Consider the following 15,576-nt stretch of genomic DNA (forward strand, 5'->3'; position numbering starts at 1 on the left):
AGCCTAACAACAAAAATGAGGAGAAATCCCTTGTGAATCTGGATTTATACATGCATGAACACGTGTGTAGATATACAAATGTATGTGTCTATGTGTGCATATCTTTCTTTGTCCGTACATTTATTATATATTAAATTCAAGTCCTAACTGTGCAAAGAGAATGTGATCCCATCCTTGTGCCTTTTTTTTTCCCTGTGCCCTGCTATCCAGATGTAAGCTGTGAAACACATCCAAGTTCCTTAGAACGGGGAGTATCGAGCCAGGCAGTTCAGGCTGAGCTGTTCCAGTTATCACTCCATTGAAAATGAACAACAAATTCAAATAACAGAGGCTGTTTGATTCTGGATCTTTCTGGGTTTTCTTTCTCTAGTTCCCACCCCCACAGTCTCACCTCTCTCCCACCCTTCCCCACTTACCATAAAGTTATGATGCCCTTTGCTATAATAATGAATGGAATTCCCAGATTATTATTTTAGGGGCTTAACTGATTCTCAGCGGCTTTCATGTGTTTAGCACTTATACAAAGAGGCTTTTTCATATGTCTTTCAGCAAATATACAAATAGGCTTGGAGTCAGTATTCACTTTAATAGTTTCACCAGATAGTCACATTTATTTTCTGAGATTTTTTTCGTCACTGCATTTTTGCATCACTCTGCATACAACTGTACTACACATCCATCTATAAACCTGGACCTAGCATCAGCAAGCAGAATATCTCCATCATTAAAGTAGTCTTTTTATACAAATATTTATACCTGCACAATGCTTAATCCACAAAACCCTAAATATATATAAGAGCAGGACTGTTGGAGCCTCTTTTCCTCTTCTGTGTGTTATTTATTTTCAAGTAATCTCAGCTGAGAGCTTTCTGATGCTGTCACAATGGCCAATTTTATATTGGACATTTTCCCCAATACAGATGTGTAGCTATTTGCCTTTTCTTTACCTCTCTGTAAATGTCATATGGACAGAAATCATTGAGTCACCAGATCATACATTTATTTTTCTGATATATTATGCTGTTTGATGTCATGTTGACATGTAATTGATGTTGGTTTTATTTTGTTTTTGTCTTTGTTTTGTTTTTTGGTTTCAATAAAAAGAGAATTTAAAAAAGGCTGTAGAGTGACAACGTAAGGAACTGACAGACATGAACATAGTATGCATCTCTTTTATGATGTGCTGCTGAGTAAATGGGTATATTTCTAGCTGTAGATAATATATAGGAGACCTCTGAATTTTTGCTGTATAGTGAAGTATTTGTATAAGCCTAGCCTATAACCTCCAAAGAACTTCTTTCACTCATAAGAACTACATATAGAACATGTTTTCAATAAGGGCTTAACCCATGATTTAAGAGTCAATAAAAATTTTCCATAAAGAAATGGGAAAGCAACAATAGAAATAAAATATAACATAGAAAAGATTAAATATGTTCCACCAGCACAAGAGTGTCTTTGTACAGTAAAGAGCAGAAGGAGATGATTAATAGTAAAATGGTATATATGTCAAAAGAAAAATAAATGCAATTTAGACAAAGTACACACTTATTAACAGAGAGCATCATTTACAGTTATTCAGAAGGGAGGAAGGGAAGGAAGAAACTACCAGAGGATCTATTTCACAATGAGAAGTCACATTCATCTTGGTTCAGGCTTTCCCCCCCTCTACAGCTGCAGAATAAAAATACTGGTGAAATCCTTGCTGACATAAAATTAATGCCTAGGTACCCAGCAACTTAAGTGGAATCAGGATTTCACTAACGATATTTTAAGGTACAGCTTTACTAGGCAGACCTCGTGGATCACCGGTGGGAATGGGTCCACTCTTCCCCCGCTAGTTCCCACTGCAGTCACCACCACCTCTAACAGCCTTGACACCACACCTTTCTAAAGGGGACCTGAGGAGTGCTTCCCACTCATCCTCCTTCTGAATGGTTAATAACAGAGTCAAGAGGTGCCTGGGGCTCTCCCAGGTGGCTTTACCAGGCACTGGGTTTTGGGGCATGGGGAGGAAAGCAGGGATGGAGGCTCTTCAAAACAAGCCCAGAGACCAGGTTCAGCTTAAACCAGTGAAAGACAGATTAAGGTGCAGGATGGACCAAACGTCCGCCCAGCACCTACCAGAAAGCTGTCACCTGACACCAACTGAAAGGTTGAACAGGAATTATTCCAGCATGGTAATATACTACAAGAAGATTTTGGGAATGCTTCATCTAGATTTGCCAGAAACTTTATGAAAGGGACCAGATGAAGACTTAGTATTTCACACATCCCAAGTTTTGAGCTAGAAAGATAGAAATATGTTATCAGCTCATATCACTCTCTGCAGAGCCACATGGGCCCCTGAAGGTGCCCCAGCAGTGTGCTAGTCCAGTCTGTTTGTGGAAAAAACCTTCCACAATGAAATACAATTACAATCAAATATAGAAAAAATATGAAAGTACAAGACAGAAAGAAAATGACCGTTTCATTCTGCATGCAAGAAACACTTTATGTGATATCTCCATAAACACTCCCCGAGGTGCTCTAATATTTCCAAAGAAGCCAATACAAAATAAATATATTTTTACAAGGTGGGGAAGAAAGGTAAATCTTAAATGAAGAAGAAAGGCTGGAAAAGTTGCAAATAAAAAGACAAGAAAGTTTAAAACAAATTTTTGTTCCATATTAATTCTAGAAATTTCTACCACTCCTACTTTGCATACATAGTTACAAACAAAATGGAAAAGAGAAACAGGAAGAAAACAAGGCTTACAACTCCTGCAATAATTACCTGGAAAAGAGCGTTACTCTCCTGATATATGGTCTCATATATCTCATATATCATACAGGGAATTAAAGCCTGTATTTCTGAATATGTATGGGTTTAGGGCACATGAGATAGAAATGTGGACAAAGTGGTAGATCTGAAATATACTTCTCAAAATACCCATTCTCAAAGCTCCTTTTTAACTACCTCTCTCAAAATCGTAATATGTCCCAAAAATTTTTTGATTATGGTCTAATCTATTCTGTGTGACCCTTGCAGAAATGATTCTTTGCAACTTCGGCAAGTTTCTTTCTCTACAACGTTTGTGAGATGAATGACTCCTTCCATTTGCAAGGAAGTTATCAGGATCTCTGCATTATAGGACTATTATTTTAAGAACTCATTGAGCTCTTGCTATGTTCACAGATTTAAATCTGAAAGCCAGAAATTATAAACATATACCTCATTCAAGATAGTACACTCAAGTACACATTATACAAATTATTTCTGTAATGTACATTATAGCTACAAAAAGAATGACATCAGAAAACTTTATTAGCATCAAACAAGAGCCTCAAATTCTAAATCAGCTCACATAATTTCTCTTTTTCTAAATTCCCTTTGATTTTTTTTGCTTATTAAATCCAATTGCTATACAAGTTGGTGCTTGATACTCTTGAAGTCACACAGAAATTTACCCATCCAATTTAAACCACGTTATCCTGATATGCCATTCTATATGGAAGTTCAATGGAACACCACAGACACCACTTATACATAGCCCAGATTTTAATCCCAGTCATCAATTGTCTTCAGGATTTTATAATTTTTGAAAACAAGTATTTCTGCACCTTTTAAGTAAACTTGAAGGCTGCCCATGCTGCAGGAAATGAATAGAAACATTTAAACAGAAATGATCAAATGTATTCTCAGCAAGAAAAAAAAAATAATAAAAAGAACTCAAAACTTAACTTTCTAAGATTTTAAGTGTAAAATAACACTGAATCAACAAGGCCAAGTAATTCTCTCTATGAATGAAAGAATTAGAAACATGAACAGGTCAAGGAAATACATAAGAATGAAAGTTTAAAAGGAGAGAGAATCCTTGCAATTCTTTAATGGACAAAACAAATAAAGAAGTAACTGCCTATCCCCCTTTCAAAATCCCAGGGTAGCATATAAATTATTTGCAATATTATTATCACTTCAGCAACACTACAATACCCATTTTATTACCAATCCACTCCCTGTAATTCCAAGAACTATGATGTAAATGGTGATTCCCACATAAGTGTGCACCTAAATTACATACAATGGTCTCACTAAAGAGTATCCCGGCTTTTAGGAAAGTTCCAAGGAAGTGATCTGGTTTTAATCCTGTCATACTTTTAAGCAAATGTAGATTGACTTAAAGTAAACATTGCAGGAGGGAGCTCATGCTCTAAGCTTCACCAAGCAATCAGCAAGGTATCTGACACGCTACAGAAAACCTGCAAAATCCAGCAAATAAATCTTGTAACACCCATTCAGTATCCTACGAAGCACACAGCGGGGAGCTGACACATTATTAACTGACTGTAATTTTCACAAACTATAGTATACTAAGAGCTTTAAGACATACATGTGGTGAAATGCATTTTTATCTATCATAAATACCCATGTTTTCAAAGCACATTAATCAAGATGCTTCAAATAAATCATTGGGTAAGGTTTGGTTTCTAGTAAGTTGCAAAAAAAATATTAAACATTACAGTAAGAAGATATGGGAAATACCTCCATCTCATTACTTCACTCTAACAAAATCTCAAGCTTTTTATGATGCAGTAGTATCATAAAAATACTGTGTGTATTAATAATGCAGTATGTGTAAAACAATAAAAGGACTGACTTGAGCAACAAAAAAGATATACTTGGAACAGGCAATTGTCACAAAGTGGTACTTCCCTTGAGTGCAGAGTTTTAAATTGAATTACATTTTATACAAATTTGCTTAAACCCTTCTCTTTCAATGAAAATAAATCCACAAGGGGCAATGCAGGTTCCAAGGAAGCTCTAATGCCATCCAGAGGGAAAGAATTGAAGATGATATGACACAGACATCAACTCTCAGCCAAAGCATCTTTCCTTTTGCCTTGGTGAAGATTTATACAACTTTACAGACAAACCTCACCTGGCTCTCTCAGGAACAGCAGAAAGCACTCCTGCAAGTGACAGATCACTGGCTTTTGAAGCCTTACATTGTTCTGCCACACACAGGAATAACTTGAGGTCCCAAGGGTTCATAGATGAAAATGGCACTTTGCCAACTCTCATTACTGCCTGCCAACCTGTAGATAATCTTCTTGTACTGTACTTCATCTGATACTTTCACATTTACAAGCCTTTACAATACTCAGCAGTTTCTATTTAAATAGAAGTAGACAAGATTAAAAAAATAAACCTAAAGTAGAAAATACAGGCTAGATGTGAAAACTGAGGGCATTTTCCTCACTATTGTCCATTATTCTTTAATGTATCATTCTCTTTCTGCATGTAGGCCAAAAAAATAAATCCAGTGTAAACACAAAAGACAAATACCTTTTGAAGGCCAAGCAAATATTTGAAAAGTAAAAAAGAGATTCTGCTTTTATCTCCAGATCATCCTACAATTTAATGGCTAGAAGAGGGGGGTTACTTTTTTCCTTTCTTTCTTTCTTGTTTTTCTTTTTCTCTTTAGTTCAGGGAATGCAGCAGGGGCAGGTCCACACCTCATAGCTCACAGAATGGTTATCAACCTATAAACCAGAACAATAGGATAACAAAGGTCGGGTAACTACGCCATGTTTCTAACAGAGCAGAGAGAAAAACCGGCACTGTTCAAAGCCATAAGGCAACAAACCAATGTATTAAAAGTCTTGATCAAGTATTACTTCTAAATTATGAAAATTACATGTCTGACCTTGTAATCTGATGTCTAATTTATAAGCAAAGTGCAGGTGCCTATATGAAGCTTAATGGTCTTTATGAGGTCTCATGAAATTAAATTAATACCACTCCATGGACTTGAGAGACTTGGGTCTTCAGCTATGACAATGGTATTAAATAGCACTGAAGAGAAAAAAGGAAAGAGTTTCTGCAAACTCAAATGGTAAAGCCAGCAAAACATTACCAGTGAGCCCACAATCACCTGGCAGGAAGAGTAAATGACTGACAGTTTTCAGAGTAGTTTTTAGCTGGGAATAAAGCTGTTGAAACCTAAATGGAATCCAAGCCCCCCTTTTTTTGGCCCGTTATTACTAGTCCATGATTTTCAGGTCACCACTGAACATAAAGGTACAAGTGCTCAGTAATTCAATATTGATACTCTCCGGCCAATAGCAAATCTCTACCAATCACACACGAATCCCAGCAATTCCACAAAATCTCTGTAACATCATATAATGAGAACCAGTTCTTTCTTAAATTGTATGTAAAAAATCCCTAAATTATCTTATCATTAAAATAAAGCCATCAGTGCTAATGTTATTAAAAATATTGGCACAGTTTTTGGGGTTAATCACTTGTTCACTGACTTCAAGGATGTAAGAAGATTTCTCCTATGGGTTCAAGATGTAGAGTATATGTGCCATATTACCTTTTATGGAACATAAAAGTGATAAACTCTTCCTATAATTAAAGTCTGATCAGCAAAGTGAGTTGAATACTAGAAAACAGAATTAATACTTGTTTTGTCTTTTAAGAAACAAAGATATTAAAAAAAACCTATTTTCTAGCAAACACAAAAATTCTAATTAAGCATCTGAAAGCTATTTTGATTAGGTTAATTTTCAGTTTTCACAATATAATATCACATTAGAAGATTATGGTACTGTACAGAAGATGGTAACAGAAACAATGAGAAAAGGAATTATGTTCCAGACTGCTACATAAATGAGGAGACACAAACCCTTCATGGATTACTACAGATATTGCCACAATGGTATTTTTTTAAGATTTTTCTCCTGAAATATTTCTTTAAAAAAAAAGGATTCAAGAGAATTTTTTTTAAAAATTGACAAAAAAATTGATAGTATCTCTATCATCTATAAACACTACTTTAATAATATCTTAGCTAATAATTAAACATGTACAATGTCAAATTCTCTATTTTTTTAATAATAGAAATCCTGCAAGTGCAAGGTAGAACACAGGGATGGCCACGGGCCCATTGCTATGCTTGAACTGACCCATGAATTACACAGATAAAACTGCTACCCATGACCTAGAATAATCATAGGAGCTCTCATCTACTCCTGATATTATCAAGTAATTCTCAATAATTTTTTTGATATTGTATTAGTCCTCTAAATTATGGATTGTCATCTCTGGAAGTAGAATTATATGGAAGACAGACAGTATTTTTAAGGAAGTGTGCAGCTTTGGACCAAATATTAGTATGAAAATCACATAGGGTATTATTGTGCACATATACACCCACGACCATTAAATACATGTATATGTTCACCCTATGTATTTGTGTATGCAGAATACATATAAATAATGCATGAAATGGAGTTATATCCATGTGTGTATGCTTATATACACAGATACCTAAATAAAAAAGTTCTCTAACCTGCATATTTTGCATATGTTGTTTAGACTAACACGCCTATCCACAATATGGATGGAATCCACTATGCTAATTGTTAGTAGTGAAACTACAGTAATTGATCTAGTGCTTGTTCACAAATTTTCTGATCTCTTCCTATTCTGGTTCTAAAAACAATATTAGAGGTTCACAAAGTAACGTATTTTTTAACAAGTATTTTTTCTTTCAATCACCTACTGTATGATTCAGCCTCTAGATTTGGTTGGTATCAGTCAGCCCATTTTGTGTAGTTCTAGTTTGAAGAGGTATTTTACTATACTGACACATTTTTTAATACTAAAATGGTCACTTCACTGCTGGAGCTAAGGAAGTAAAATCAGAACATCGCCGCTGATGAATTAAAATTTCTACAACTTATATGACCATGACTTCTGTGACCTAAGGCATTATACCCTTAAAGGAGAATGAATGGTATGATAAGGCAAAAAAAAAAATTTATAAAAAGGTTCAATAATTTATTTGCTGGCACCAAGCTTTCTTTCTAATTTATTCCCTGAAAACTTCAGTTTTAGGAAAATGGGAAAGTGACATTTCTCATACAATGCAGCAATTATCAGTGATACTAGTAGATGAAGTAGTCACTTTTATTCATTCCTTTCTTTGCTTGCAAAGAAAACAAAACAGCTAAAAGCAGATAGCAGGAGACAGAGGACCCAGTAACTCTGGATTCCATGTCACAGCTGTAGGGTGCAGAAGAGAATAACCCTAATGAAGTCCATATACTATCTTTAGAACTATATCAGCACAGCTCAAAGCAGACTCTGATCCTCCCTGAAACACAAAGCTGCTATTACTGATTATTGTTTTAGTTGACTTTGACATCAATTCCAAAACTTAGCTCTTTCTTTGCAATAGGAAGTCTAGGCAAGTACATGCTGAATGCCTAGATCTGAACCCCGACAAGCTAGGGAGGCTTATTATTCTGCTGCTTATAACACAGCAGCTCCCTTCCTAATAGGCATTTAGAACAAAACAATGTTTCTCTCCTGCAGGGTTTTATTTGGCCTTTAGATTAAACAACACTCTAGATTAGTAATCAGGTTTACCAGACAGTTGTCACAGGGTCACCAGCAGCTACTTTGTTTTCCCCCAACGCTGTGCTCTCTAAGGTGGTGATAGTGTTAAGCAGACTACAACTGATGGGAAAAGTAAAAAGATTAATCAGTAGTGTCCTAAAAATACTTTTTTCAAAGGAAAAGCAGCCTATTGAAAAATCACAGACAAGAAAGATTCGGTATTTTTATACTGAATAGAATATATGTTTATACTAGTAAACCATATATATTACCTCAATAAATGCTAAAAGCTTACCCTGATAAAGCAAAAACAAGGCCATTTGTGATTTAGCTCACATTTTTCATGCAGAAAGTGGGATGTATGCTTGTACATGTGTCTTTTTTAAAATCCAAGTTAATATGGAGGTAGAACAATTCTTTAAATTGGAACTAGACAAGCACAATCCTGATGAAAACTTTGCTTTTTTAAAAAAACTTGGTTATTTTGAAAATAAAAAAAATTAAAAAAAAAAACACCACACACAAAAAAAAGAGCATTATTGATTAGGATCTGGCTACTGCAATGCTCACTGAGGTTTAAACACATGATTCTCCCTCTGTAAAATGCCAGGAAACTTGCACATCCGCATAAACTATTAGACAGCAGACAAAGTGTTATATATTTTTTTGCTTTATCCATTCCTGTTCAAAGGTTGAAAGGCCAAAAGGATGTGCAGCTGAAGTGCCCAGCTTTGGCCTTCTCCCAGCACCATGGAATCTGATTGTTTGACCTATTGAAGCAGAAAGTGCCCTGAAAAATCTCCACTTTGTTCTGAACACCCGTTTGCCTCCAACACTGAACACCTGCACATCACAACCTCATCAGTTTGGTCTGTAAAAAGGACCCATTTGTGGGAAAACATTCAGTCTGCTGTCCTTTGGCTCTCACAAACTTGGGTGATTACAGTTAAAGTAATGGGGGTTTTGTCTTTGTTGGTTGTTTTCGTGTGGTTTTTACTACCATTAAAATATTTGGCCTAAAGACTGCAAAATAATTAATAATTACACCAACACTGATTGTTACTATCTTTGAAAGAAATGCCAGCAAATTTTTCTCCGGCATCTATAAAACATACCTAAAACCTCTGTAGTAAAGACAGGCATTACATTTTACAGTTCTATGGGTGTTATGTCCTATCATCCACTGCAGCCACAGAACTCTATTCAGAAGGTAAAACATGACATGTGTTTGATTGTTCCAGGATTTAGTAGCTGAAAATAATGTGTGTTTGAGAATGCACTGCTTCATGAGTGTGTCTTTTTAAGAAGCTACTGGAATATGTTTGGTGTAATAAGGAACACATGTAACTCCTACTTCAGATGAGGAAAAAAAGGAAAGAAAATGTTTTCCTTTAGCAGCATGTGATTCAATTAACTCTTCAAGCTCTTTTCTTTTTGCAGCTGTTTAAAATATAATTATTTTCCATAAGACAGTAAAAATGATAGCCCCAAAGGCAAAATGAAGTCTTATATTATTTTTTTCTGTTATTAGATATGGATCAAGTGCTAATAAACATTTATGATATCTAACCAGCTTTTTTAAACACTTGGACCACTACAGAGTTTGAAGAAAGCAAAATCCACAAGACACTAGGCCTGTTTTATTCTGATGTTTAGATGAGGTAAGTTCAATTTGTTTTTTCAGCCCTAGCATTTTACAATTTATTTGCTTCTACAAGGAGATTTCTAATAATTCTACACTCTCTCTAAAATATCTTGTAGAGATAGACACCTGTATGCAAAGCCATGAAAATACCCTGAATGTGTTCTTTTTCCAAGAAACAGACTTGTAATTTTATATCTGACCACTCTATGCTGCTGATGCTCTGTAAGGACTCTGTAAAAGCTGGAGGAGTTGTTTGTGAGCTCTTTTGGTAATACAGCCTGAAGCAAGGCTAAGCACCACCTGCAGCATATTTATCTACTTGCTTATGAAAGTTTCCCCCTCATTGTGTGGATAACTGACCTTAGCCATAGCTAATAAGACATGAGCTTCCTTGAACTATGCAGCTTTACACTGAATCTTATAAAACACTTCAGTGTTACCCATACAGCTTCACTGAGCTCCTAATGAACTGAAACACATTCTCCTTCCAATACTGTCACTACAGACAAGGTGTGGTCCAAGAAACAAAAATAACCTGGCCCAAACTTTGCTTTGGCCATCTGTGTGTGTAGACAAGCTTCTTCCTGGCTACTAACAGATTTTTATAAAGTAGAGAACCAAGCAACATGTAGATATTTATACTTCACCCTCTATATCAACTCATCTCACTGCACCAACCATGTAGTGACAAGAACGGTTTGCTTGCTGCAGGCTGCTTCTGCAGCCTCCCCTGATTGCAGCTGTGTTTCCAGATGTGTATCTAGTTAGTCAGAGACCTCTGGAGCTTCATCTCTCCTTGACATTAAGCCTTTAAACAGGTTGTGATCTATAGAGTCTGTGTTGAAGAAAACACAATTTTACTTAACATGAATAGCCTGCCCAGTCAAACTAGTTCCAGTAAATCAGATGATGTTCTTATCAACCTGTTCCAGACACGTCTAACTTTTTTGGTTGGGTTTTTTTTCTCCATTTTTTTTCCCTGTAATACACAACTGAGAACAGGAACTGGCACAAAAGCAGTGCTGCCAGCTAAACTGCCTTGTAGGGGTACATTTTTCACAGGTTACACTATTGTGTTATTGAAACAAGCCACTAGAATGGACACAAAAACCCAAGAGTTTCTGCTTGGTATCTTTTGTTTATATCTTTTGCTTAAGAACATTATTTTTACCCCAGTTTATATAAATAATAATAATTAAATAAAAACTGATTTATACTGGTTTATAGCTGAGGGGGATCGAGACTGTTTCTGTTCATTTGCAGATAGAGTTTGATGATTTAGGATTTTATCAATAAGATAATGCTTACAATTAATTTTAAAATGAACCTGTTGAACCAGTACAAGTTCAACAAGAGCTCAAGTGTCAACTACATATATACATGAAATACAATAAATCCTGAAATACTAATTCAAAATCCAACCAATTTGTCTAATTTGTGGGTTAGTACACACATAAGAAATATAATCACCTTAATCATTCCAAATAAGCATACAGAGAGTTTCATTTTGTGTTTTACTTTTTCCCCAACAGCTCTATACTAGTTGTTCCTCATGATGTTCCAAGCAGAGCATTCCAAAGAGTCACTCGTGCAGGAAAACAGTTGAGCTAAATTCAAGTTGCCAGCTCTTTTCTAATTTTAAGTTTAGCTTTCCCATTCTGAAGGAAACATTCTTCTCCAATACTAGTTAAAAGAGCTTATCTAATTTAACTTCCATTTTTTTCCTTAAACATCTGGGAAATTTCATTTCTCTAATCAGTTTCTTACTTTCCTCCACTAATTACAGTCTTGTTTTTTCTACGTATATCATTTCCTGTGTGATAATTTTTTCATCATTGGGTTTCTTGCTCTTTATATATTTCCTAGATGCTGGTGTTCAAACTTGGAAAATGCAGCTTATTTACATTGTCCCTGTTCTCCTTAAAATACTCAGCTAAAATGTGCCTCAAGAAGTTATTTGCCTCTATCTATATTCGAATATTTGGCATAGCTCCCAAAATGCCACCATTTTTTGCCCTGATAGCTCCATCACCAACAAATTCTAGGACTTTAATTCACTCTAACATGGCCAGACACCCTTCAGAGACCTTGGCCACCAGCTGTCCCTCTGCTCAAGGAGGCCAAAGTCACATGTGAGACAATGACACTGTCAGACCAACGCCACTTCTCCCTTTCTCTTTCCCCACTGCCTCTTCTTCCTCTCTCTTTCTCCTTTGCCCAAGGCCATATCTCAGTCCCATTCCCAAAATTGAAAGGCTTCTTCCTTTCTCTATGGCTCATGTAAAATTACCCTATAGAACTACATTACTACAGGGGGTCAGCCTTTAAATTTGGAATACTTTCAGGTTTTAATCTGTACTTTCCTTCTCGTATCACCACAATCCTTTTCATACAGCTTTCAGGCTATTTCATACATAACAGGCTAAAATCTGGACCCCTTTTCAGCAAGACAGATACTGTAGTCACATCATGTGCATACTGAATTCCATTCTACAAGTAAATCTGGATTCTTTTAAGTGGTACTAATCTAAGTAACAGCACACAATTAAGAAAAGTTATCAAATGCTGTATACAGACTTTCTAGTTTCCTCAGTATTAGACTACCATTTAAAAACTTTTACACAACTCCTTTAATAAGCTGAATAGTGGAGACTACATTGAAAAACATAAATGTTTATCATACCGATTTATTATGTATCAGGGGCACAAATTTTAACATTTTCCCAACACAGGGCTTTGAGTGTTTAAAAAATTACCAAAATTATGAGATTGTATTCAATTGACTTAATGCTTTCATTTGCATTTCTCTGTATAAACACAGCGGTATGTTTACCAAACATCTATTTCCTTGTAACCCCAGATCATAGATCTTTGAAACCCCCACAAAAAAAACCTTTTTAAGAAATACATTCATAATATCAAAAAAACTTAAAACACGCACACAGTGTGAAAATTGAAATCTAATAACTCTGAATGAAAGAGCTCTGCAACATAAAAATTCCTGTAAACCCCCACAATATGTCCAAGCAAAACTAAAGACAGACTTACGTAATATATTAGCTTGCAATTGCAAAGGACTCTTCAGGTTTTGTAATCAGTTCTCACACTTAACCACAAACCAGGAAAGAATTGTAATGATATTTCACAGTTACATACACTGTGTAGCTTAGAAATATGGCTTAGAAATGTATCTTCTTACCAAAGTTAAATACAAGTTTAACTTCTTTCATTCATTTGACGAAACCGAGGATCAACATACGCTGTTTCACATGCTGATACTTTAAGTGAAACAACAAAGATTCTTATAAAAACTAAACTTCCTTATAATGAAAAACAGAAAGAAAAGATCTTGCTCCTTTGAGAAGATGATTAGCTTACCTGGTTTTGCCATTCCACACCGACAGCCCGAACAATATTATCAGCTCTTCAGGTACTAATTCTTGCTAACTGGAAGGATATTTTCTCTCTTGCTGGATTAATAATCAACTTTCCTGATAGTTCATTTGTAATTCCCTGATGGTTAACCCTTTGCAGGGCTCCCATTTTGAACTAAGCAGCCTACGCTCTTCAGCTCATTGTAATACAAAAATAACACAACATAGGCTAGCACATAAATGAGAACTAAATAGTAAGATAAGGAAAAAAAAATAAGAATAGAATATCTTAAAAAACTAAAAGCTTACAAACACTTAAAGCAAAGCTTCCTTTCTCAGAAAGACTCTAATTACTAAACCTAGTTGAAGGTAAAACAATGCATCAACAACCTGGGAGCTGTAAAGTCCAGTGGCTTATACGACTGCTCACTCCCAGGAAGCCACAGCTCAACCTCTCATCTTCAGCCAGTGAGCAAGTATGACACATGCCTGGCTAATTCTGAAAATAACATCTTTTATTAGTGAATAGTGTGCTGAGAAATTGCCACAGTTATCAGTTTGTGCAAGGCCACCCATCTGTGTTGTCAGAAAGCAAGAGCAAGAGTGGCCAGGAGTAAAAATGAGATAAGAGAGGCCCTCAATAGCTAAAAAGGGGAGTTCAAGTGAGGTCAGAACAGTTTAAGATGGGATACCTAAAAATTATATATAGTTTTTATTTTCAAGTGTAATAGTAGTAAATTACATTTATATTATCAGTTTCATAAAAATTCAATACAGCTCTGGCAGCTCTGTTGTGAAATGAGTAAAAATATTGTAAAACAAACCTGGTAAAAGAGTTCAGAGATCTCATATAAGAATGTGGAACATTCTGAAAATGCTCACATAAAGAAATTAGTCTTTAGGAAGTAAGTGATAGACCTGAGGATGTGCTTTAATTGTGGACAGAGGTTAGAGGAAAAGAAAAATAAACTTGTTGCATGAATGACTAAGGCATAATGCTACAAAAACAGGAAAATAATAAGAAAGTGGGGGGGGAAGACTTTCTGAAAAACAGTAAATTGGGGGTTTGGATGCTCTTGGAAAAATATTAGAGGTGACACTTCTGCTCACTAACTAAATGCTTTCCTCATGAACTCTGCTATAGCTGTTTTATTAAATAATATGGCAGTAGTTCTGTTTTTGCCTTGAAACAAAGGCATGGAGTCTCCTAAAGATTCTGCATAGAGACTTTAAAGGTGAGACTTTATCTATTTCCCTTTGCATAAGACTAGCCCTATAGCTAATCTGTTATTACACAACTATAGGTCTCTGCTCTCTGTTCAGTAACACCTAGTATAGTTTGCTGTAAACTTTGCATTATGTGCTTTAAAATTTATGATAAAATGCTATGAAGTTTTGAAGCAAATTTATTTCATATTTATAGCTAATTTTATTCTGTGTTTGAAGGAAAACCTTTTAGGAGCACCAATAATGTAAGAAAGCTACAACAACTAAATTTATTGTTAAGTATCACATCAGTGGTACTCCTGGGGGCTCCTCTTCATGGGAAGAAAGCTTAAACAACATTTTCTAACATGCTGGATTACTTCCCAGAGATGTGATGGCCTACAGAAGCAGTGCTGAACAAAGCAGGCTGGGATAGTAAGTCAGTAAACAACCCTTTTCAGAGGATGGCCACAAATAAGTGCAACTTTGTTTAATAAAGGCGAATTATAGCTATCTTTTGTTCTTTGGTAGGTGCATTATCTTTCTCTCCTGTTCCACCTGACTAAACTGGTGGTATCTTTTCTATCACCTGACTGAGTAGTTGGCTGGAAATAATGGAGCCAAACAATCCACTATTGTTATGAGGGACAATGACCTTTCATGTCCTTGGAGCTCGCCATGACCTTTCATCTTTCCTATCCTCCAATGGTCTCTTCTAACAACTAAAACTACACTCCGTTAGGCTGAATTCCAGATTGTCATAAAAAGCCCCTTCCTTTCAAAACAAAACCAATTTTTACACCAAGGTGGTGGAGAAACACAGGTCCATTGTTCCTGCACAGATGGAAGTTAGAGTTACTAAGGCAACAGCTCTAATCCCTCTTTTTACCACCTTTTTCACATCATTGGCCTATCAAGTGTGCTACCTTTTAACTCATAAGCTCAAAAGCTGGTAG

At 35.7% G+C, this 15,576-nt stretch overlaps 1 protein-coding gene across 10 annotated transcripts in view; it reads right to left on the reverse strand.

Moving 5' to 3' along the window:
• Positions 1–15,576, reverse strand: part of SOX6 (SRY-box transcription factor 6) — a 368,642-nt gene that overhangs the window by 249,615 nt on the left and 103,451 nt on the right. Inside the window, exons 1-3 of one of the 10 annotated variants that reach the window (XM_033515148.1) lie at positions 13,419–13,989; positions 8,426–8,515; positions 5,330–5,526 (exon numbers count right to left, since the gene is read on the reverse strand). The exons of 5 other annotated variants lie outside the window; for them this stretch is intronic. The gene's annotated coding sequence lies outside the window, so the exon portion shown is untranslated. Of the gene's footprint in view, positions 1–5,329; positions 5,527–8,425; positions 8,516–13,418; positions 13,990–15,576 lie in introns of those variants that run through there. 4 more of the 10 variants (XM_033515149.1, XM_015629857.3, XM_015629862.3 and 1 more) reach the window with 4 other exon arrangements.

This window comes from Parus major, chromosome 5 (genome assembly GCF_001522545.3).
Source record: "Parus major isolate Abel chromosome 5, Parus_major1.1, whole genome shotgun sequence".
Lineage (NCBI taxonomy): Eukaryota > Metazoa > Chordata > Aves > Passeriformes > Paridae > Parus > Parus major.